General features: G+C 39.0%; 1 protein-coding gene across 2 annotated transcripts in view; it reads left to right on the forward strand.

The window, feature by feature from the left end:
- slc41a1 (solute carrier family 41 member 1) overlaps positions 1-24,515 on the forward strand; it is a 123,311-nt gene that overhangs the window by 11,262 nt on the left and 87,534 nt on the right. Inside the window, exon 3 of one of the 2 annotated variants that reach the window (XM_062045269.1) lies at positions 15,176-15,320. The exons of the other annotated variant lie outside the window; for it this stretch is intronic. The gene's annotated coding sequence lies outside the window, so the exon portion shown is untranslated. The remainder of the gene's footprint in view (positions 1-15,175; positions 15,321-24,515) is intronic. 2 annotated transcript variants of the gene reach the window in all.

The following is a 24,515-nucleotide window of genomic DNA, read 5'->3' on the forward strand; positions in this document are numbered from 1 at the left end:
CATGCATGCTATAAAGAAACATTATTGTTGGATTCATTTTAACTGTGATTTCCAATGCCAATTGAGTGATTGTCATAATTGCATTTTTACATTAGGACATCTCCATCTAAAAGTGTAAAAGTGTTGTATTCACAGGGGATAGTTTCTCTTTCCATATCTGGAAGATCCATATTCCCGACCTGAATATGTACGTAAAAGAGGCCCTGCAACATTGAACACATTATTTCCTTCGAAAATGGTGATTAGATATTCAGTCTGCATGTATTAATTACACAGGAACATAACCTAGTGTGTGAATGTGAGTGTGAATGTTATCTATCTGTGGCGACTTGTCCAGGGTGTTCCCTGCCTTCCGTGACTGGCTTGCTCATTATCTCTCAAAATGTCTCGGGAATCTCCGTGAGATTGATACTATTTCGATCGTATCTATTTACTTGCAAACCCTGGAAGTCTTTTGGTGTCATAAATCAGAAATATATGGTAATAGCTTCAATATGGCGGCAACTTATTTTTCCACTCGACTGGTACTTTGAGGTGGCTTCCGTTTAGACTTCCCCTCACCTGTTATTCTCTATAAAATGTTAACATTTGCTAGTGTCCGGATTGAATTAATTGGATTTACATAATTTCTTGTGGGGAAAATTGCTTCATATCAAATTCCGGAGGGCCCGCCTCGGGAAAAGCCTTATCCCTGCAGCTATAGCCGCCCTAAACAGCAGGCCCGTTCGACCTCTCTGACAAGCCTGTAAATGTGTTGGTCATGTATGATGTCTTTTTGTTAATTTTGTTCGTGATGTGTAATGTCTATTGTGTAAATGTACGGCAGTGAAAATGAATTTCCCCAACGGGGACCAATAAATCTAAATCAATCAATCATATTACTGTAAGTTCAGTTTTCGTACAATTTGTTTTTTGTCTGACCTTTTGGATCGCATTACAACCAAAAACCAAAGTACCACCTTATTTTATTGATTTAACATTGTACTTTATATTAGTGGTTATTGTGAGTAATGTGTTTGACTCAGGATGTCCTGCCTTAGGTGGAGGAGTATCTCGAAGTCTGTCAACGAGTAACAAAAAAGAATGACGATGAAGGTTGGAAGGAAGGGGCTTAGTTTGCTAGTTGTTTTTTTTTCAGTGGGTAGCCATTCATCTTGAGCTAAGGGAAGGTTTCCAAATCTCCCCCTCGACATTCTTCTGTGCTCAAAGAATCCCTAGGACAGAAGTGGCCCAAAACTGGCACAGACCGCCACAGTGTTGCCAGGGACTAAGCGCCTCTGCGATGGTGGGCCCAGCACTGTTTTGTCCTTAGTCTCACCTCACTTCCTGGTTTGTGGAGGATCATTAACCAGCAGAAGCGCCCCTTACAACAAGCGGTTTCCGCTTACCTGTCTATACGTGACCCCGGTGACACAGCTTGACTTTTGCTCAGTTGAAAGCAAACATTAATTTACTGTTAGTGGAAGTGGTTTTCTTCTTCGGTCTGATTTGAGGTAGTTTTACGGATCACTATCCACAGGGTCGTGGCTCGAGGGCTGCATGTTTTACTGCATACTATTTTCATTATACTGTATTATACGAGTGGAAAATATGGAAAAAAAAAACTAGTTGTGGGGATATTGTGGAAAATCTTGTCCGAGGTCCTGTTTACGTATAACTGTCACAGATTACCATTGTGTAGTAGAATGAGTTGGCAAAGAAAATATGTACCATGCACCTACAGCAAGGCTATTCAACTACATTATAAAGAAGGCCACAGATATAAGAGTTCAAGGGCTCACTTCAGCCTTCATTTGGGTTTGTAAGACTGAAAATATAGACATGAAAAAAACATTATAAAAGTGTAACGTCCTTCGTGTGTTTTACATCGATCAAATAAATGGTTTAGTGTTAACACATTCACACAATAAACTACGGTTGTTTACCCATATAGAAATGAAACAACATCCACATCAAACATTGTACAAAATATGTGACTCATCACAATTAAACCTAAGGTCAAATTTAGCGCAACTTGTATTAAATGAGCTTTGATCGCCAGGCAAAAAACAACACGACCACAAATACAAACTAAATATCTTGATGCACAATATCTACTTACCGTATTTTCCGGATCATAGGGCGCACCGGATTATAAGGCGCCCAATGAATGGTCTATTTTCGATCTTTTTTCATATATAAGGCTCACCGGATTATAGGGCTCATTAAAGGAATCATATTTTTTTTTTTTTTTTCTAAATGTAAAACACTTCCTTGTGGTCTACATAACATGTAATGGTGGTTCTTTCGTCAAAATTTTGCATAGATGATGTTTTACAGATCATCTTCAAGCCGCTTTCTGACAGTTGCTTCAGATTGCACCGTTTTGTGGGCAGTCTTATTTACGTGGCTTACCTTCGACAGCGTCTTCTCCCCGTCATCTTTGTTGTAGCGGTGTAACGTGCAAGGACGGGAGTGGAAGAAGTGTCAAAAGATGGAGCTAACTGTTTTAATGACATTCAGACTTTACTTCAATCAATAACGGAGCAGCATCTCCTCATCCGTGGCTCACTTGTGCAATAACGCCGGAAATGTGTCCTGTGAAAAATAACTAAAGTTCCTTGGGTGAATAATGTAACCTCACCATACCGGTATGTTTTAGCGCTTTCATGGCCAGTTTACTGACAGATATAAGAAATAACTTTACACTACTCTATATTAGAAATGGCAACAGCGGATGATGAATGCCCCATAACAAGAAGATAGAGAAAAAGAAGAAGCTTATCGACTACGGACTCGGCACCGACTACAAAGGCGGATGCACGCAATTTTTCAGGACTTATGCAAATCCCAAATGCAGATCAGCAGGTACCAGAAGGTAATAAATGTAGCTTTTGCATAATTTTGCAAAACAAAATGCCAGATAATGTCTTACCTTATACACACACCATAATAATACTTGTATGTTGAAGCACAGTACAATCCATCAAGCGGTGCGGCTTCATAGCTTACCAAAGTCGTATTAAACATTTTGACAGATTTTTGAGTGCCGTTTGTAATGTTCTATATTTTCAATGGAACATTTAAAATGTGATCATTTTACACTAGGAGGAAAAAAGACGTCGACGTTTTTATGGTGCGTTCAAGGACCACTGAATAGAGTGGGACACAACGCCCGCCCGCCAGAAATAATCAACAATAATAATAGATTGTATTTGTTGCGCACTTTTCATTTGAATACATCTTCAAGTGCAAAGTACAAACCAATATTTTAAAAAATAAAAGCTTAGCCATGAAAACAGATATAATACTAAGACAAACACTATCAGTGAAGTAAAAGAAACTGAAAATATAAGATTTTTGCATGGTTGTAACAGTGTGTCTATTTGTTTTTGTTATTTAAAAAATAACTTGGTCAAAATAATTTAGTACTTTTTGAGCACACTCAATACTGCAATTATAATGATCATTTTCATATCGTTACATCCCTATCTAAGAGATACCATTTTTTACTTGCAATTGAGTAGGTTTTGTGAAAAAATAGAAAATGTTCAGTCTTAGTTTGGGCTTGTCTTGTAAGAAATGCTGTGGTAACAAATATGATAAGCCTTATATCTCATCAAATGAATATGTGTGCTGAAGGTGAGAATGAATCCTATTATAGCTTCTGAATCCTCTTAAGGACAACCCGTGAGTTTCCATTCTCCCAGCTTGCATTCCTCAAGGGTTCCTGACACTGTGCACCACCAAGCCCTGAGGTCACCTGGAAACATCAGCACAGGGAAACCAGACAGCCTTATTGCAAGAAAGTGCCAAATATTCCTGAATATTCAAAAAGAATGTATCAATTTTGAAGTCCTTTACACTCATAGAATATGTACCGTATTTTTCGGAGTATAAGTCGCTCCAAAGTATAAGTCCCTCTGGAGTGTAAGTCGCACCGGCCGAAAATGCGTAATAAAGAAGGAAAACAACATATATAAATCGCATTTTTTGGGGAAATGTATTTGATAAAACCCAACACCAAGAATAGACATTTGAAAGGCAATTTAAAATAAATAAAGAATAGTGAACAACAGGCTGAATAAGTGTACGTTATATGAGGCATAAATAACCAACTGAGAACGTGCCTGGTATGTTAACGTAACATATTATGGTAAGAGTCATTCAAATAACTATAACATATAGAACATGCTATACGTTTACCAAACAATCTGTCACTCCTAATCGCTAAATCCCATGAAATCTTATACATCTATTCTCTTACGTGAATGAGCTAAATAATAATATTTGATATTTTACGGTAATGTGTTAATAATTTCACACATAAGTCGCTCCTGAGTATAAGTCGCACACAAAAAACTGCGACTTATAGTCCGAAAAATACTCTATGTATGAATCAAATATTTTACTGATAGTATAAATTGTCACTATACTGGGTATCATAAAACTTCCTTGAAACAAGTCACTTAAGTGCTACCACACATTTAGCAACAAACTCATGTAAGAAAAAACATTGATAAACCACTTTCCCTGATTTAGTTACATATTTTTGTTCATATTTTTAAACAATCAAGAAAAACCTGAAAAAAATCATGTACAACAAATGACTTGCCATATTTTCCGGACCACAGGGCGCACCGGCTTATAAGGCACACTGCCGATGAGCAGGTCTAGTCAGGTCTATTTTCATACAAAAGGCGCACCGGATTTATATATGGCGCATTAAAGGGGTCATGTTATTATTATTTTTTTCTAAATGTAAAAGACTTCCTTGTGGTCTACATAACATGTAATGGTGGTTCTTTGGTCAAAATATTGCACAGATTATGTTTTACAGACCATCTTCAAGCCGCTTTCTGACTTTCTGGCACTAGGATGCACCGTTTTGTGGGCGGTCTTATTTACGTGGCTCACCTTCGGCAGCGTCTTTTCTCCGTCATCTTTGTTGTAGCGGTGTAGCGTGCAAGGACGGGAGTGGAAGAAGTGTCCAAAGATGGAGCTAACTTTTAATGACATTCAGATTTTACTTCAATCAATAACGGAGCAGCATCTCCTCATCCGTGGCTCACTAGTGCAACAACAACGCCGGAAAAACCGTCCGACCGGAACTAAAGTTCCTTGGGTGAATAATGTAAACTCACTACACCGGTATGTTTTAGCGCTTTTATGGCGAGTTTACTGACAGATATAAGTAAGAACTTTACACTACTTTATATTAGAAATGGCAACAGCGGAAGATGAATGTCACATAAGAAGGTAGAGAAAAAGAAGAAGCTTATGACTATGGTGTCGTCACGGACTACAATGGCGGATTCACGCACATTTTCAGGACTTATGCAGATCCCAAATACACATCACCAGGTACCAGAAGGTAAGAAAAGTTTTTTTTACATAATATTGCGAAACAAAACGCCAGATAATATGTCTGCTAATAGGTGCAATTTTGCGGCCCTTATACACGCACCATAATAATACTCGTATGTTTAAAGGCCTACTGAAATGATTTTTTTTTATTTAAACGGGAATAGCAGATCCATTCTATGTGTCATACTTGATCATTTCGCGATATTGCCATATTTTTGCTGAAAGGATTTAGTAGAGAAAATCGACGATAAAGTTCGCAACTTTTGCTCGCTGATTAAAAAAAGCCTTGCCTGTACCGGAAGTATCGTGACGTCACAGGAGCTAGTATTCCTCACAATTCCCCATTGTTTACAATGGAGCGAGAGAGATTCGGACCGAGAAAGTGATGATTACCCCATTAATTTGAGCGAGGATGAAAGATTCGTAGATGAGGAACGTTACAGTGAAGGACTTGAGAGGCAGTGATGGACGTATCTTTTTTCGCTCTGACCGTAACTTAGGTACAAGCTGGCTCATTGAATTCCACACTCCTTTTTCTATTGTGGATCACGGATTTGTATTTTAAACCACCTCGGATACTATATCCTCTTGAAAATGAGAGTCGAGCCCGCGAAATGGACATTTAAAGTGACTTTTATCTCCAAGACAATACATCGGTGACACACTTAGCTACTGAGCTAACGTGCTAGCATCGTTCTCAAATGAAGATAGAAACAAAATAAATAAACCCCTGACTGGAAAGATAGACAGAAGACCAACAATAATATTAAACCATGTACATGTAACTACACGGTTAAAAATTCTCAGCCTGGTAAGGCTTAACTATGCTGTTGCTAACGACGCTAAGGCTAATTTAGCAACTTAGCAACCGGACCTCCCAGAACTATGATAAAACATTAGCGCTCCACCTACGCCAGCCAGCCCTCATCTGCTCATCAACAGCCGTGCTCACCTGCATTCCAGCGATCAACGGCGCGACGAAGGACTTCATCCGTGGGTTTGGCGGCAAGCATCGGCTAGGCGTCAGGGTAAGTAGTCCTTGTTGTGTTGCTGTAAGTATTGTAATGCCCCGCAGTGGAGAAGGAGTCACACAGACGAGGAAGCGCTGCTCAATCGCTTTATTAACAAGCGGTAACTGGTTGTAGTTCAAAAAGTAACGCACACACATACACGAGCTGCTGTTAGCCAAAACTCACGCTCACACACACTCAAGTTCTCCGCCAACTAACTCGGGTTGTTCCCCAAACCCTTAAAGACACAGTACACTAATGCAAATATCACAGATATTACAGTATTGTACTTAGCCGCTAAGACACCGGTCGATCCCACCTACAACGTTCTTCTTTGCAGTCTCCATTGTTCATTAAACAAATTGCAAAAGATTCACCAACACAGATGTCCAGAATAATGTGGAATTTTGTCGAAGAATACAAGAGGCTTTTCTATCGGGTCCGATGGGGTCCAACCACTTCCGTCGCTTTTGTGACGTCACACGCATAAATCATATCCAAAGACGTTTTTCAACCGGAAGTGTGGCGGGAATTTTAAAATTGCACTTTATAAGTTAACCCGGCCGTATTGGCATGTGTTGCAATGTTAAGATTTCATCATTGATATATAAACTATCAGACTGCGTGGTTGGTAGTAGTGGCTTTCAGTAGGCCTTTAATGCGCCGACAATATATCAAGCGGTGTGCCGTGTGTAATGTTCTACATTTTCAATTAAACATTTAAAGTTTTGACGTTTACTGCTGTCATCTTGCACTTTACACGTATCTCGTATGTATGACTGCCATCTGGTCACACTTATTATTACACCATGTGCCAAATAAAATTGCTTAATACATAACCAGTAAAACATGTACAATATTTGTAACTCTTTACAGTTTTGACTCAAGACATTTGCATTTTGATTCATTAGGACTCGAGATGTCCGATAATGGCTTTTTTACCGATGTCCGATATTCCGATATTGTCCAACTCTTAATTACCGATTCCAATATCAACTGATACCGATATATACAGTCGTGGAATTAACACATTATTATGCCTAATTTTGTTGTGATGCCCCGCTGGATGCATTAAACAATGTAACAAGGTTTTCCAAAATAAATCAACTCAAGTTATGGAAAAAAATGCCAACATGGCACTGCCATATTTATTATTGAAGTCACAAAGTGCATTATTTTTTTTAACATGCCTCAAAACAGAAGCTTGGAATTTGGGACATGCTCTCCCTGAGAGAGCATGAGGAGGTTGAGGTGGGCTGGGTTGGGGGGGCGGGGTGGGGGTATTGTGTAGCAGGGGGTGTATATTGTAGCGTCCTGGAAGAGTTAGTGCTGCAAGGGGTTCTGGGTATTTGTTCTGTTGTGTTTTATGTTGTGTTACGGTGCGGATGTTCTCCCGAAATGTGTTTGTCATTCTTGTTTGGTGTGGGTTCACAGTGTGGTGCATATTTGTAACAGTGTTAAAGTTGTTTATACGGCTACCCTCAGTGTGACCTGTATGGCTGTTGACCAAGTATGCCTTGCATTCACTTGTGTGTGTGAAAAGCCGTAGATATTATGTGATTGGGCCGGCACGCAAAGGCAGCGCCTTTAAGGTTTATTGGCGCTCTGTACATCTCCCTACGTCCGTGTACACAGCGGGGTATAAAAAAGTAATACATTTTACTTTTTGAAACCGACACCGATAATTATGATACCGATAATTTCCGATATTACATTTTAAAGCATTTATCGGCCGATATTATCAGCAGTCCAATATTAACGGACATCCCTAATTAGGACATAAACCCCCAAAAACAGAATACTTCTGTAAAATAGGTAAAAAGGATGTGCCCGACTTGTTTTCAGCTTGCGAACTGCTACCTCACAACTTAATCAACACCATTAGCGTGCCTATTTGTGAGTCAATCCGCACAACGATCAAACATGCGTCATTTTTTCTACAAGCAAGCAAACAAGTCATATATTTCAGTAAATCCACCAGTGCCTCCATGGAAATGCCCCCCTCTACCTCAAAGAACTACTCACACCCAAATCCTCCACACGACATCTCCGCTCCGGACAGGCTAACCTCCTCCAACCTCTGAGGACAAAGCTACGAACAATGGGAGACCGGGCTTTCTGCTCCGCCGCTCCTAGTTTGTGGAACGCTCTCCCTGACCACCTGAGGGCACCACAGACTGTGGCAGCTTTTAAAAAAGGCTTAAAAACCCTTTAAAAAAAAAAAAAAAAAAAGCCTTTTTTTTAGATATATGCATACTAGTTTTAGCTATTTGGCTATTGTAGTTTTTATTTGTATTTATTTGTATTTTTTTAATACACTGTAGCACTTTGAGGTTGTTTACTCAATGTAAAGTGCTTTTTACAAATAAAATATATTATTATTATTATTATTAAATCAATCTATGAGTCAAAACACCAAATAACATATGCAACCACAAGGTGACGGTTACAGATTCCCCTGCCAGTGCTGTGTTTTTATGCTGTCTGGTATAGGTCGGGATGTGGAGCTATATATTATGACCTTGGTACTCCAAGTGGTGCTGAAACGACGGATGCTTAGCCGGGTGGCTATACAGCAACAGCACAACAAAGCTGGACGTCCTCTGGGGACGTTGTTAAAGTTCTCCCAGGTGCAACATGAGGATGCTGTGGCAGCGTGCAATCTGTTTGTTAGATGACTTGCACACACAACATTGTTGTACAACACTCTAACGAAAGACAATTATTACATCCTTCTTTGCAAGTTTATGTTGATAGGTTTGTTGCTCAATGTACCATAAGTTCTGGGCTGTAGAGTGCACCTGTATACAAGCCGCATCCACAACATTTTGGGAAAAATATTGTTTTATAAAAATATTGGCCTCATAGGTCTATAAGTGCACACATTGAAACATTAAATGTTTGCACAAGCACTTGTTTTTCACAAATTTAACAAAAGACAAAAGTACACTGTAAAAACTGTTGCCTAGATCTAACTCAATAAAAATAAGGCAACATTTTCCAACCACTTTTTGTAAGTTTAGTCAACTAATTGGTATTTTGAGTAAGGAGAACTTAATATGTATTTAGATTTATGCAAAAAGATTAAGTTGCATTTACAGACAAAGCCAAGAAATTGAGTAAAATCAATGTAAAAAAAAAAAAAGCATCAGCATATTAAACACATAAGACTTATATAAAATAAGTAACATTTAAATGAAAAAAAAAAAATTGTACTCCATTTTATTAATTTTGACCAATTTACCCTTTCTTTGTTTTGAAAATGGAAACTGCTTAAAATAATTACTAGCATAATAATAAAAAAAATCAAGACGCCTATGGAACACATCTTCATCCTGATGTCTTCTTTGACACACGGCAAGGCAAGGCAACTTTATTTATACAGCACGTTTACAACCATTTTTAAATTGGACCGAAGTGCTTTACAGGTTAAAAAGCATAGAGCAAACAAAACAAACAAAGAACATAAACAATGAATGAGCTAAACAAGATAGTGCAAAAGCAATACGGTAAAAAGGGTTCGAATAAAAAGTAAAATTGCAAAATAAAAATAATGAAATAATAAAAGTGCGACAAAATTGAAAAAAAACTAAAGCAATTGGGGGGGCGGGGGGCACTAGAAATGGTGGCCTAGTGGGTGGACTCAGCTCAGGTTAAAGGCCAGGGAGAAAAGGTAGGTCTTAAGAAGGGTTTTGAAGACCCCCAGGCTCTTGGCTGACCTAATGTGGAGGGTAAGGCTGTTCCACAGCTTAGGGGTGGCAACGGAAAAGAATCTGTCCCCTCTGGTCTTTAGCCTGGATCTGGGGACCGCCAACAGCAGTTGGTCAGCTGACCTTAGGGCTCTAGACGAGGTATGATGATGCAGAAGCTCGGTCAGGTATTGTGGTGGCCAGGCCATTTAGGGATTTAAAAACAATTAAAAGTCATTTAAAAATCAATGCGGTGACGGACAGGGAGCCAGTGGAGTGAGGCCAGGACTGGGGTGATGTGCTCACGTTTTTTGGTGCTGGTGAGGAGACGGGCAGCCGCATTTTGCACAAGCTGCAAACGGCGGAGTGATGCCTGATCAAAACCAGCGTACAGTGAGTTGTTGTTGTCTAGCCGGTGTGTGATGAAGGCGTGGATAGGCAGTCCGGCCTTTTGGGGCCTGTTAGTGGTGGTGGATTTATTTATTTTTCGATGGCCTGATCAATTTCTTTGGCTTGGGGGCTGCATTGTGTGCATATGTTTGTTTTTATGACGAGGGTGAGTGCATAATGCTCTAAATGGCTGACTGACAGCTGAATGATTGTGTGAGTGTGTTTGATTTAATGTGAACTAGGGTTTAGAATAGAATAGAATAGAAAGTACTTTATTGATCCCTGAGGGAAATTCCGCACCACAGTTCGCTCACAATAGACAATAAACACTTGGGTATTTTTTACATGTGAATAATATAAATACAGTCTATTATACAGCATTAATCACATGTGAATAATATAAATACAGTCTATTATACAGCATTATTCACATGTGAATAACATAAATACAGTCTATTATACAGCATTATTCACATATGAATAATATAAATACAGTCTATTATACAGCATTATTCACATGTGAATAACATAAATACAGTCTATTATACAGCATTATTCACATGTGAATAATATAAATACAGTCTATTATACAGCATTATTCACATGTGAATAACATATATACAGTCTATTATCAATCAATCAATGTTTATTTATATAGCCCTAAATCACAAGTGTCTCAAAGGGCTGTACAAGCCACAACGACATCCTCGGTACAGAGCCCACATACGGGCAAGGAAAACTCACCCCAGTGGGACGTCAATGTGAATGACTATGAGAAACCTTGGAGAGGACCGCATATGTGGGTAACCCCCCCCCCTCTAGGGGAGACCGAAAGCAATGGATGTCGAGTGGGTCTGACATAATATTGTGAAAGTCCAACACATCAGCAAAAGTCCAGTCCATGGTGGGGCCAGCAGGAACCATCCCGAGCGGAGACGGGTCAGCAGCGTAGAGATGTCCCCATCCGATGAACAGGCTAGCGATCCACCCCGGGTTGGGAGCAGAATAGAAAAGAAAAGAAAAGAAACGGCAGATCAACTGGTCTAAAAAGGGAGTCTATTTAAAGGCTAGAGTATACAAATGAGTTTTAAGATGAGACTTAAATGCTTCTACTGAGGTAGCATCTCTAACTTTTACCGGGAGGGCATTCCATAGTATTGGAGCCCGAATAGAAAACGCTCTATAGTCCGCAGACTTTTTTTGGGCTCTGGGAATCACTAATAAGCCGGAGTTCTTTGAACGCAGATTTCTTGCCGGGACATATGGTACAATACAATCGGCAAGATAGGCAGGAGCTTGACCGTGTAGTATTTTATACGTAAGTAGTAAAACCTTAAAGTCACATCTTAGGTGCACAGGAAGCCAGTGCAAGTGAGCCAGTATAGGCGTAACATGATCAAACTTTCTTGTTTTTGTCAAAAGTCTAGCAGCCGCATTTTGTACCATCTGTAATCTTTTAATGCTAGACATAGGGAGGCCCGAAAATAAAACGTTACAGTAATCGAGACGAGATGTAACGAACGCATGGATAATGATCTCAGCATCATTTGTGGACGAAATGGAACGAATTTTAGCGATATTACGGAGATGAAAGAAGGCCGTTTTAGTAACACTCTTAATGTGTGACTCAAACGAGAGAGTTGGGTCGAAGATAATACCCAGATTCTTTACCGAGTCGCCTTGTTTAATTGTTTGGTTGTCAAATGTTAAGGTGGGATTATTAAATAGATGTCGGTGTTGAGCAGGACCGATAATCAGCATTTCCGTTTTCTTAGCGTTGAGTTGCAAAAAGTTAGCGGACATCCATTGTTTAATTTCATTAAGACACGCCTCCAGCTGACTACAATCCGGCATGTTGGTCAGCTTTAGGGGCATGTAGAGTTGAGTGTCATCAGCATAACAGTGAAAGCTAACACCGTATTTGCGTATGATGTCACCTAGCGGCAGCATGTAAATACTAAAGAGTGCAGGGCCAAGAACCGAACCCTGGGGAACTCCGCACGTTACCTTAACATAGTCCGAGGTCACATTGTTATGGGAGACACACTGCATCCTGTCAGTAAGATAAGAGTTAAACCAAGACAAGGCTAAGTCTGACATCCCAATACGCGTTTTGATACGCTCTAATAAAATATTATGATCAACAGTATCGAAAGCGGCGCTAAGATCAAGAAGCAGCAACATAGATGACGCATCAGAATCCATCGTTAGCAATAGATCATTAGTCATTTTTGCAAGGGCTGTCTCCGTAGAGTGATTTGCCCTGAAACCGGATTGAAAAGGTTCACAGAGATTGTTAGACGCTAAGTGTTCATTTAGCTGCTGTGCGACAATTTTTTCGAGAATTTTCGAGATAAACGGAAGGTGGGACACCGGCCGGTAGTTTACCATGAGGTCAAGATCGAGGTTAGGTCTTTTGAGTAGAGGATGAATAACCGCTTTTTTGAATGCTAGGGGAACAGTGCCAGAGGAAAGTGATAAGTTTATAATATTTAACACTGATGGACCTAATAAAACAAAAAGCTCCTTGATAAGTTTCCCAGGAATTGGGTCAAGTAAACATGTTGTTTGTTTTGTCCCATTTACACATTTTAACAATTCCTCCAATGTTATTTCATCAAAGAGAGAGAAACTATTTTGGAGGGCAGTGTCCGTCGTATATACAGTCGTATTTGTGTTAATAGAACCCAGTTGTAGCTGAGATGCATTGTCTTTAATCTCTTTTCTAATGACTTCAATTTTCTTATTAAAGAAATTCATAAAGTCATCTGCTGAGTGGGTGGAGCTACTGGGAGGAGTCCCTTGTTGGGTTAGCGATGCTACTGTACTAAACAAAACTTTAGGATCATTTTTGTTGAGGTGGATGAGATTTGAGTAATATTTAGCTTTAGCTGAGGTAAGCATGCGTTTATAAGTTATTAAACTATCACTTATACAGCATTATTCACATGTGAATAATATAAATACAGTCTATTATACAGCATTATTCACATGTGAATAATATAAATACATTATACATTTACAGTACATGTACAGTCAAAATGAACATATGCATTATACAGTCTGATGGCTGTCGGTATGAAGGTATACCGGTACTAGTATAGTACCGAGATACTAATGAATCATATACCGCCTCTAAAAAGTACTGGTCCCAGCCCCCCTTTTTCTTAACGGGCATGACGGCGCGTCGTCGTCACGTCGTGACATTGCTGGTTTTACAAGCAGAGGAGCATGTTCGGCAGCGCACAATCACACAGTACTTACAAGCAGACACAGTGTGTAGACAAAAAAGGGAGAATGGACACATTTTGGCCTAAAAACTGACGATAAAGGTGAAGTTATAACACTGAAACACCCTCAGGAAGAGGTGCTTTACGACATGGCTAGCTAGCTAGCAGCTAACGTCCAGCCGCAGTGTTTTAACTAGTTCTAAATCACTAATCCTCGCCTCCGTGGCGACAAATAAAGTACGTTTCTTACAAGTCTCATCCCTGCAGGAAGTTACACACCGTAGCTCACCGGCGTCACAATGTAAACAAACGCCATGGGTCGATCTACACCTGACATCCACTGTAATGATACCAAGTACAGGAGCGTATATAGTCGATACTACTATGATCACATTGACATTTTTTAGCATCACAAAATCTTTTTTCGTTTTTTATTTTTTATTTTAAATTAATATAATGTTTATAAACTCAGGAAATATGTCCCTGGACACATGATGACTTTAAATATGACCAATGTATGATCCTGTAACTACTATTTGGTATCATCCAAAACTAATGTAAAGCATCCAAACAACAGAAGAATAAGTGATTATTACATTTTAACAGAAGTGTAAATAGAACATGTTAAAATGGAAAATAATCAGATATTAACAGTAAATGAACAAGTAGATTAATAATTCATGTTCTACCACTTGTCCCTCATAATTTTGACAAAATAATAGAATGGAGAATGACACAATATGTTACTACATACGTCAGCAGACTAAATTAGGAGCCTTTGTTTGCTTACTTACTAATAAAAGAAAAGTTGTCTTGTATGTTCACTATTTTATTTAAGGACAAACTTGCAATAATAAATGTTTAATGTACCGTAAGATTTTTTTGTTAAAATGAAGCCAATAATGCCATTTTTTTTTATCGCAATACATTTTGGTACCGGGACAACAATTTATAAAGCTTGTGAACCTGGAAACTCCCATAAATTAGTCACAGCATTGTATAAAGCGCAGAGTTCATAGCGTGGGAAAAAGTTTTAATTGATTGATTGATTGAAACTTTTATTAGTAGATTGCACAGTACAGTACATATTCCGTACAATTGACTTCTAAATGATAACACCCGAATACGTTTTTCAACTTGTTTAAGTCGGGGTCCACGTAAATCAATTCATGGTAAGGTAGCAGCTTATATGACCAGTGGCTGGGTGTTGCAGCCGTGGTTGGGAATATATCCTGTACTATCTGTACAAAAGACGGTGTGTACCATTACCAGCTAGAGTTAATTCAAATGCTCCCCCATCTGAGAACCAGTGCATTAAATCTGTATTGTACTTCTGCATTGACATTTCCCAGCATAGTTTAGCGAGCACCTGCAATAAAAATCTAAACAAGCACCTCGGTGATGTGGATTTAGAAGGCTGTGTTTGGTCAGCTTGCTTCTAGTACATGATTTATTGTGTCTAGACACCTCGTTCAGAGCCCACCTCCGTGAATGCCTTCTTTAATTTCAGATCAACATTTGCAGTAAAAGTGACAGGTATGAACGCAGTCCAGAACCAAACTAGACTGACCCAAACAGGAGGACAGAGATGGATCTTGGTCTAGTCCTACTGTAAATCAGCATGGGTGTCTGCTACTGCACAAAATCAAACACTTGTAAGTCAATAACTTTGTTGTTAAATAAGGTTTAAAAACATGAGATAATGTTGAACATTTCTTAACCCTTGTGTGGTGTTCGAGTCTGTTGGACCCGTTTTCTTTTTTTTTTAAAGAAAAATTATACAATTAATTAATTTTTCAAACTGAGACTCACTGACTTTGGCTCATTTTCTGTGAAGAACATATATCAGAATACATATTTAATGGCCACACACCATACACCCCCTACACATTTCCATTACATATAAGATGTCCGGGTCCACTGGACCCAGGGCTAATAGAAGTGTGGAAGTTGATGTTCTGTGTACCACACACACACACACACACACACACACACACACACACACACACACACACACACACAGCAGGCCTAGACAGGAGGAGGACAAAGTGTAGGTACACAGAACATCAGAGGGTCAAATGTGCGAGAAAATGAGAGCAGACAGTGTTGACAAACAATGTTGCAACCTTGTGTGGGAACCGCAGGTGCAGAAACACAAAAGAAGAATCCCTGTGGGATGCAGAAACTGGCAGAGAAATTTTCCGTGCAACGTTCATATTGTTGTTACTCAGCCGGCGTTTATGGGTCTGATGGACCCGTTGCATTTTGTGGCTTTTAATGCCTCACAATCCAACACTTTTATGTTCAAATACTGAACAGATGTTTACCTTATCCCAATAAACATCTGTTCAGTATTTTAACATAAAAGCGTTGCATTTTGTGGCTTTTAATGCCTCACAATCCAACACTTTTATGTTCAAATACTGAACAGATGTTTACCTTATCCCAATAAACATCTGTTCAGTATTTTAACATAAAAGCGTTGGATTGTGAGGCATTAAAAGCCACAAAATGCAGCGGGTCCATCAGACCCACAAACGCTGGCTGAGTAACAACAATATGAACATTACACAAGGGTTAAACATTACAAAAACCTAGATTTGCCTAAAGACGAGAGCCCAAAATGCATAAGAAAATAAGAGTTTTTAAAATATCCATGTTTGCATAAACATGGCCCTAGTTGATTGTTCAGAAAAAGCTGCCTTTAGTGTTTTGGCAGAGATTCATTTTGAACGATTGACTCTGACGAAGAGCTGTAAGTGACGGAGAGGATGGCATAGTGCAGGGCTAGTCAACTGAATTATTCTATGGGCCACAGTTTCAGAAAGCTAAAGACCGAAGGGGCGGACTTCTCCCTTCACTATTATAAGAGCCAGCACCCTCTGTATTGAACATTTGTTATTGGGCTATTTCTATATTGAAATTTCACAGTTCCACCCTGTAAAAGAATAGCCTTGTTATGTAAAATTCAAGGGACGGTGGTTTTTGAAGGGGAACTGTACTTTTTCGGAATAATTTTGCATATCGTTCACAATCGTTATGAGAGACAAGAAGACAAAAGGGTTGGTTTTTTTTGCATTCTAACTTGTAAAACGGCTCGTTCTTGGTGGCTAGCAATGCAGCTAATGGGAGCAATCAATTCTACCTCTAAATCCCTTTTCAAAATTCATTCAAAAACAATCACCAATACTTCATTTACGTTCTGTAATCTGTATAATAACCAAACTGTAGCGACATTGTTATTGTAAGAGGAATCAATGAGGAACTATTTTTCTAACGTACTGACACATTGGCGTGCTACGGTATTAGCCGCAAATGCTAACTACAGCAAGTGTATGTCAGACATAAGGCGTTTGAGTTAGTAATGCACAACATTGCGATTGGACAATAACCTGTACTGACTGAAAAACATGAACAATCATATTACAGTGTCTGTAAAAGATCCGCTTTTTACAGTCTGGTCCAACTGTACCTAGTACGCTTGTATTTATTCTGGGAGTCGTATCAGTTACCATGAATTGATTTACGTGGACCCCGACTTAAACAAGTTCGGGTGTTACCATTTAGTGGTCAATTGTACGGAATATGTACTGTACTGTGCAATCTACTAATAAAAGTTTCAATCAATCAATCAATCAATCAGTAACTAAGATCCATTCCAGTCCAGTGCAGACCCAGGATCTCTGCAGGGTTCAACAAGTCAAATTTAAGACTTTTTTTTTTAAAGCCATAATAATAATTAAAAAAGACCAATTTTGCATCCATAGTGACAAAAAGGACAAAGGTATGAACAAAAATCAGAGGTCCAGAACGAATAAGTATATGATTCATTCACTGCTCTTTCACATCGGAAAACAAAATGCTTAACCTACATTAACTATAACACCAGACAGCTCTCTACTGTAAACTAGTATTTGTTTGGAAAAGGATTATTGACAGACATTTTTCTGATTTGCCATTGAATTCAAAATGCCTTCATGCCCAGTGTTCCAAAGTGTTGGTGGGTTTTGAAGGCGCTCATGGTGGAGGAAAACACAACAACTGTTCGTGCCTATGCTAAAGCTAAATAGTTAACTTTTGAAGTGTTTTTGGATGTAAAGAATTGAGCAAACAGAGCAAAACATCTACAGTACTACCGTCTGACCAATGTTTTAAAAAAACAGTGAGTGTAGACAGAACAATTGTCTAGGCCGGGGGTCAGCAACCCGCGGCTTTTTAGTGCCGCCCTAGTGGCTCCTTGGAGAATTTTTAAAAAAGGATTGAAAATGGAAAAAGATAGGGGAGAAATATTTTTTTTGTTTTAGTATGTTTTTTGTCTGAGGACAAACATGACACAAAACTTCACAATTGTTAGAAAGCCCACTCTTTTATATGTTTGTGTGTATGCTTCACTGATGACACTATTTGGTGAACGTCGTTTTGTCCTACTAATTTTGGCGTGTGGACTGTGACGCAACAGTTTGTTTACATGTAAAGTCTTCCACTCCGTCTTTGTCTCATTTTGTCCACCAAAAGTTTTATACTGTGCGTGAATGCACAAAGGTGCGCTTTCTTGATGTTACGGACTTGTTGGGGTGCTAATCAGGCATATTTGGTCAGTGCATGACTGCAAGCTAATCCATGCTAACATGCTATTTAGGCTAGCTGTATGTACATATTGCATCATTATGCCTCGTTTGTAGGTATATTTGAGCTCATTTAACATCCTTTACTTTTATCCTCTTTGTATATAATTTAGTTTTGCATGTCTCATGACACATTATCTGTATGTAATATTGGCTGCATTTCAGATAGTTGTTTGTGTGCCATGTTGTTCCAGACCACAGCAAACATTACCCAGCTTGCCAAAGGTTGTAATAAGTCTATTAAAAGAAGACAGCCTCCCGCCTGTGTTTATGTCTTTTATTGTCAGTTGCTGTATAAACTTGAAGAAAACACTAGGTAGTTTACAATGTCTGGGTTACTGACCTGAAATTAATCATGAGGCATGGATGACAGCATATTTTTAGTTACTTTGCTGACTTTGAAACAACATTGCAAAATACAAACCCCGTTTCCATATGAGTTGGGAAATTGTGTTAGATGTAAATATAAACGGAATACAATTATTTGCAAATCATTTTCAACCCATATTCAATTATATGCACTGCAAAGACAATATATTTAATGTTCAAACTCATAATTTTTTTTTTTTTTGCAAATAATAATTAACTTAGAATTTCATGGCTGCAACACGTGCCAAAGTAGTTGGGAAAGGGCATGTTCACCACTGTGTTACATGGCCTTTCCTTTTAACAACACTCAGTAAACGTTTGGGAACTGAGGAGACACATTTTTGAAGCATCTCAGGTGGAATTCTTTCCCATTCGTGCTTGATGTACAGCTTAAGTTGTTCAACAGTCCGGGGGTCTCCGTTGTGGTATTTTAGACTTTATAATGCGCCACACATTTTCAATGGGAGACAGGTCTGGACTACAGGCAGGCCAGTCTAGTACCCACACTCTTTTACTATGAAGCCACGTTGATGTAACACGTGGCTTGGCATTGTCTTGCTGAAATAAGCAGGGGCGTCCATGGTAACATTGCTTGAATGGCAACACATGTTGCTCCAAAACCTGTATGTACTTTTCAGCATTAATGGTGCCTTCACAGATGCGTAAGTTACCCATGTCTTGGGCACTAATACACCCCCATACCATCACACATGCTGGCTTTTACGCTTTGCGCCTATAACAATCCGGATGGTTCTTTTCCTCTTTGGTCCGGAGGACACGACGTCCACAGTTTCCAAAAACAATTTGAAATGTGGACTCGTCAGACCAGTGAACACTTTTCCACTTTGTATCAGTCCATCTTAGATGAGCTCAGGCCCAGCAAAGCCGACGGCGTTTCTGGGTGTTGTTGATAAACGGTTTTCGCCTTGTCTGGGAGAGTTTTAACTTGCACTTACAGATGTAACGACCAACTGTAGTTACTGACAGTGGGTTTCTGAAGTGTTCCTGAGCCCATGTGGTGATATCCTTTACACACTGATGTCACTTGTTGATGCAGTAGGTCACGGGCTTAGCTGCTTACGTGAAGTGATTTCTCCAGATTCTCTGAACCCTTTGATGAGGACCGTAGATGGTGAAATCCCTAAATTCCTTGCAACATCAAATATGTTGTCTTTGTAGCATATTCAACTGAATATGGGTTGAAAATGATTTGCAAATCATTGTACTCAATTTATATTTACATCTAACACACTTTCCCAACTCATATGGAAACGGGGTTTGTAGTTCCATCCATCCATTTTCTACCGCTTGTCCCTTGTATTGAGACAACGTTGGTGTCTCACGTTGGATCCACGTTGTTAGGTAGGAAATGACCAAATGTCAATGGTCAAATCAACATCACAACCTGACATTGAATAAACGTTGTCAAAAAGCTTGTTGTTTCAACGTTGTATTTGTGTTGTGAAATATTGGTGGGAAAGTGACCAAAATTCAATGGTCAATCAACGTCAGAACCCAACATTGAATAATCGTCATCAAAAAGCATGTCGTTCCAACTTTAAGTTTGAGTTGCTCAGTGTCAGGACCTAATCAACAAGTTCTCAATGTTGATTTCATGTCTTGTGCCTGCTGGGCTGTGTCATGGCACCACAGAACAATTAGTGTGTGTTTACTTTATATAATAGTACATTTTAACTTGTAAACATATATGGATCTTATTTGGCCATTAACACCACTTAACCCATATACCACTCCCGGATTTCCCGGATTTCTGATTCTGATAGTTTGCCTTCTCATTATCATATGTCAGGTTCAAACCCTGATGACATCTATTAATCAGACAAGAAGCAAGGAATCATGCAGAGACAGAGTTCAATTTAGCTCATGAGAACGCATGGAGCTGTACACTTAGTCACAGTCTCGCTCTACGCTCTAAGGTACAGCTCCCGCGTCCCTCTATTTATTCAGGAGTTCTACAGTCAACATCACAGAGGCCGCCTCTTAAAGGAGTGGTCACATATATCATGCAAAGCAGGTCCAGTACGCACAATACGTGACGGAATGTGCTGAAGCCTTGTGATTGCCTTGTTTCTGCTTCGTCTGCGTGCTGTCATCTTATCTTCGTTGAGGTCCTTGAAGTCCTTGGCTGTTAGCGGGCTAAAACAAAGATAACATCTGCGGCTGAGGCCACCCCTCAGACAAGAAGTTTTGTCCTTGCACAGATAGAAAAATACCTCTTCAGCACAATTGACAATAATTTATAGCAACGGCCCTTAAGCATAAAGTTATTGTGATAATATATACATAATTATTCTAACATCATACCATTCACTTTAACCAACATGTTTACAAGCGCTGCCCTCCACGATGGCTCCACATCCGGGTCCTGACCTGAGTTTTGAACATGAACCCCAGTAGATGTCACCCTGCACATTGTCAATAAACACATCACAAAAGACAGGACTCTAAAAGCAAGAACAAACCTCACACCGGAAGACATACACATATTACTCAATTTTGTTGCATACTTCCAATACAAAGGAATAATATACAAAGAAAAAGATGGCTTTGCAACGGGAGAACCCTTATCAGCAATACTGGGCAGTTTCTTCATGGAAGACCTGGAAACCACCGCCATCAACACAGCACCCATACACTGCAGACCCACTTTCTGGAGAAGATACACTACCGTTCAAAAGTTTGGGGTCACATTGAAATGTCCTTATTTTTGAAGGAAAAGCACTGTACTTTTCAATGAAGATAACTTTAAACTAGTCTTAAGTTTAAATAAATACACTCTATACATTGCTAATGTGGTAAATGACTATTCTAGCTGCAAATGTCTGTTTTTTGGTGCAATATCTACATAGGTGTATAGAGGCCCATTTCCAGCAACTATCACTTCAGTGTTCTAATGGTACAATGTGTTAGCTCATTGGCTCAGAAGGCTAATTGATGATTAGAAAACCCTTGTGCAATCATGTTCACACATCTGAAAACAGTTTAGCTCGTTACAGAAGCTACAAAACTCACCTTCCTTTGAGCAGATTGAGTTTCTGGAGCATCACATTTGTGGGGTCAATTAAACGCTCAAAATGGCCAGAAAAAGAGAACTTTCATCTGAAACTCGACAGTCCATTTTTGTTCTTAGAAATGAAGGCTATTCCACAAAATTGTTTGGGTGACCCCAAACTTTTGAACGGTAGTGTACGTGGATGACATTCTGGAGAAAATAAAAGTGGGACACACACATGATCTTACCGGAAACATCAAATTCACACATGAAGAGGAAATGAACGGGACCATAACATTTTGGGACATTGAAATCCACCGAAAAGATGACGGCAGTCAAAACATTACTGTTCATCAAAAACCGACCAATATCTACTCTGGACCTCAGAACATCCCACAGCACACAAACTATCAGTCGTAAGGACACTATGAACGGGCCAACATCATAACCATACTTGCCAACCCTCCCGAATTTTCCAGGAGACTCACGAATTTCAGTGCCTCTCCCGAAAATCTCCCGGGACAACCATTCTCCCGAATTTCTCACGATTTCCAACCGGACCTGAGTGAGCACAGCCTGTCGTCACATCCGCTTTTCCTCCTTATAAACAGCGTGCCGGCCCAGCCACGTTATAACATCTGCGGCTTTTGGAGCTCAGTGCACAACTGCACACACAACAAGAAGGAGACTATTATATGTCTCCGTTATCCATAGGTTTATCTATAACCCATAAAGTAGGCAGGCACGGAGCTATTTCTCAGCGTGTGTTTATTCCAGCCGGCACCTTAATACACTGACAGACAACATCCGGATTCCCATCATGCATTGCTTCAAAACTACGGCAAGTAGTAATGTCCAAAAACATAAGAGACGAAGCAGAAGAACGAAGAAGAGACAGTCATGGCGACGACGAGTAAGAAGAAGAAGCACGCTTGCAAGTTCCAAAATGATTGGAAACAAGAATTTCAGTTCATCTAGGACAGCTCGAAGGGGAAGGGGTATGCTAGGGAGAGATGGAAGATTCCAGACTCTGGTGCATTTGATGAAGGCACTTTTGTGCGTGCCTCACAGCAATGCATCATCAGAGAGGGTGTTCAGCATGGTTAGAAAGATAGTGACAGAGAATAGAACGAGGATGGACAATTCAACCCTAAAATCACTCCTTTCCTGCAAATTAAATTTCACAGATGCTGCCCATCCCTATATGCTCCTTCAAAGGCTGTGCTACTGGCTGCAAAGCATTGCACTTTCAAATACAACAATGAGTAGAGGAGTGTTATGTGTGTGTATATGTGTAAATAAATGAACACTGAAATTCAAGTATTTATTTTATCTATATATATATATATATATATATATATATATATATATATATATATATATATATATATATATATATATATATATATATATATATATATATATATATATCAGTGTTTCCCACACATTCATTTATTTGTGGCGGTCCGCCACGAAAGAATTACGTCCGCCACAAATAAATTTTTTTTATTTTATTTTATTTTTTTTTATTTTTTTATTTTTTTGTTTTGTTTTGTTTTGTCCTGTCCAGCTTCTCAGGCAAATCATATAGTTGATGTAGATGCCCATATAGGCTGTTCAGATTTACTTTACAAAAGAGAAGTGTAGGATACTTCTCTTGTTGCCTTATTTGTATTTGACCACTACTGTTTTCTGTTTATTTGTTACTGACTGTGGCAGGACACCTCCTGCCTCTGTTTCACTTTATGTTGCTGGTAAATAATATGGTTGTAGTAGTAGGCTAAAGTTAAATTATTTAGTATGCACTAATTAAAGGGGCAGAGCTTTAAGAGACATTTTAGCTTTTATATTTTATAAGATATATTTTTTGTAAGAACCACAATTAATAAATATATTTCAGTGAATAACTTATTTTTCAAATCTGTATATAAATATGTACATAAAGTGTTGTAATTATATTGTAAAATGGATGAATGGATGGACGTTTAAAACAAAACTGTTATTATTAATTAGTAAGTATACATTTTTTGAGCCTTTTTAGAGAAAATCATATCATTGTAGTAAATTATGCAAATTATTCGGTGATGTCATGTTGACCAAGCCCATAGCCACGCCTATAGCCACGCCTCCACCGCCACAGGTATCTTGGCAGTTTATAGGAAACACTGTATATATATATATATATAAGAAATACTTGAATTTCAGTGAACTCTAGCTATAAATATACTACTCCCCCTTAGCCCCCGTGTTTGAGAAACACATCAAAAATGCACTCAAAACCTGCCAATATTCGACATGGGCCATCATAAAAGGGGAACAACAAGTAAAAAAAACAAGGAAAAGAGAACAAAGAATAACCTGAAATAAAGAACAAAGAGGTCATAACCTTACCATACATTATGGGAATAACAGAACCAATAGAGTGGGTCATGAAAAAACCCAAAATAAACACAACAGTTAATCCTCACACAAAAACAAGACCGTTACTTGTACATCCAAAAGACAAACTTAAAAAAGAGAAGAAATGCAATGTAATTTACGAAATCCTGTGCAAGTCATGCTCAAAATCATACATCAGAGAAACATCAGAAAGAATGTGAAAAAGAGACAACGGGAAGGTTTACTAGAAGCCTAAAACCAAAATCTGAACAGGTAATCTTCAAATCAGCCATATCATATCATTGCAAAAATAAATAACCACATCATGGACCAGGACAGCGGCAAAAAAACCAAAAACAAATTCACACTCAATCAATGCATCAATCAATGTTTATTTATATAGCCCTAAATCACAAGTGTCTCAAAGGGCTGCACAAGCCACAACTACATCCTCGGTTCAGAGC

This window comes from Entelurus aequoreus, linkage group LG01 (genome assembly GCF_033978785.1).
Source record: "Entelurus aequoreus isolate RoL-2023_Sb linkage group LG01, RoL_Eaeq_v1.1, whole genome shotgun sequence".
Classification (NCBI taxonomy): domain Eukaryota; kingdom Metazoa; phylum Chordata; class Actinopteri; order Syngnathiformes; family Syngnathidae; genus Entelurus; species Entelurus aequoreus.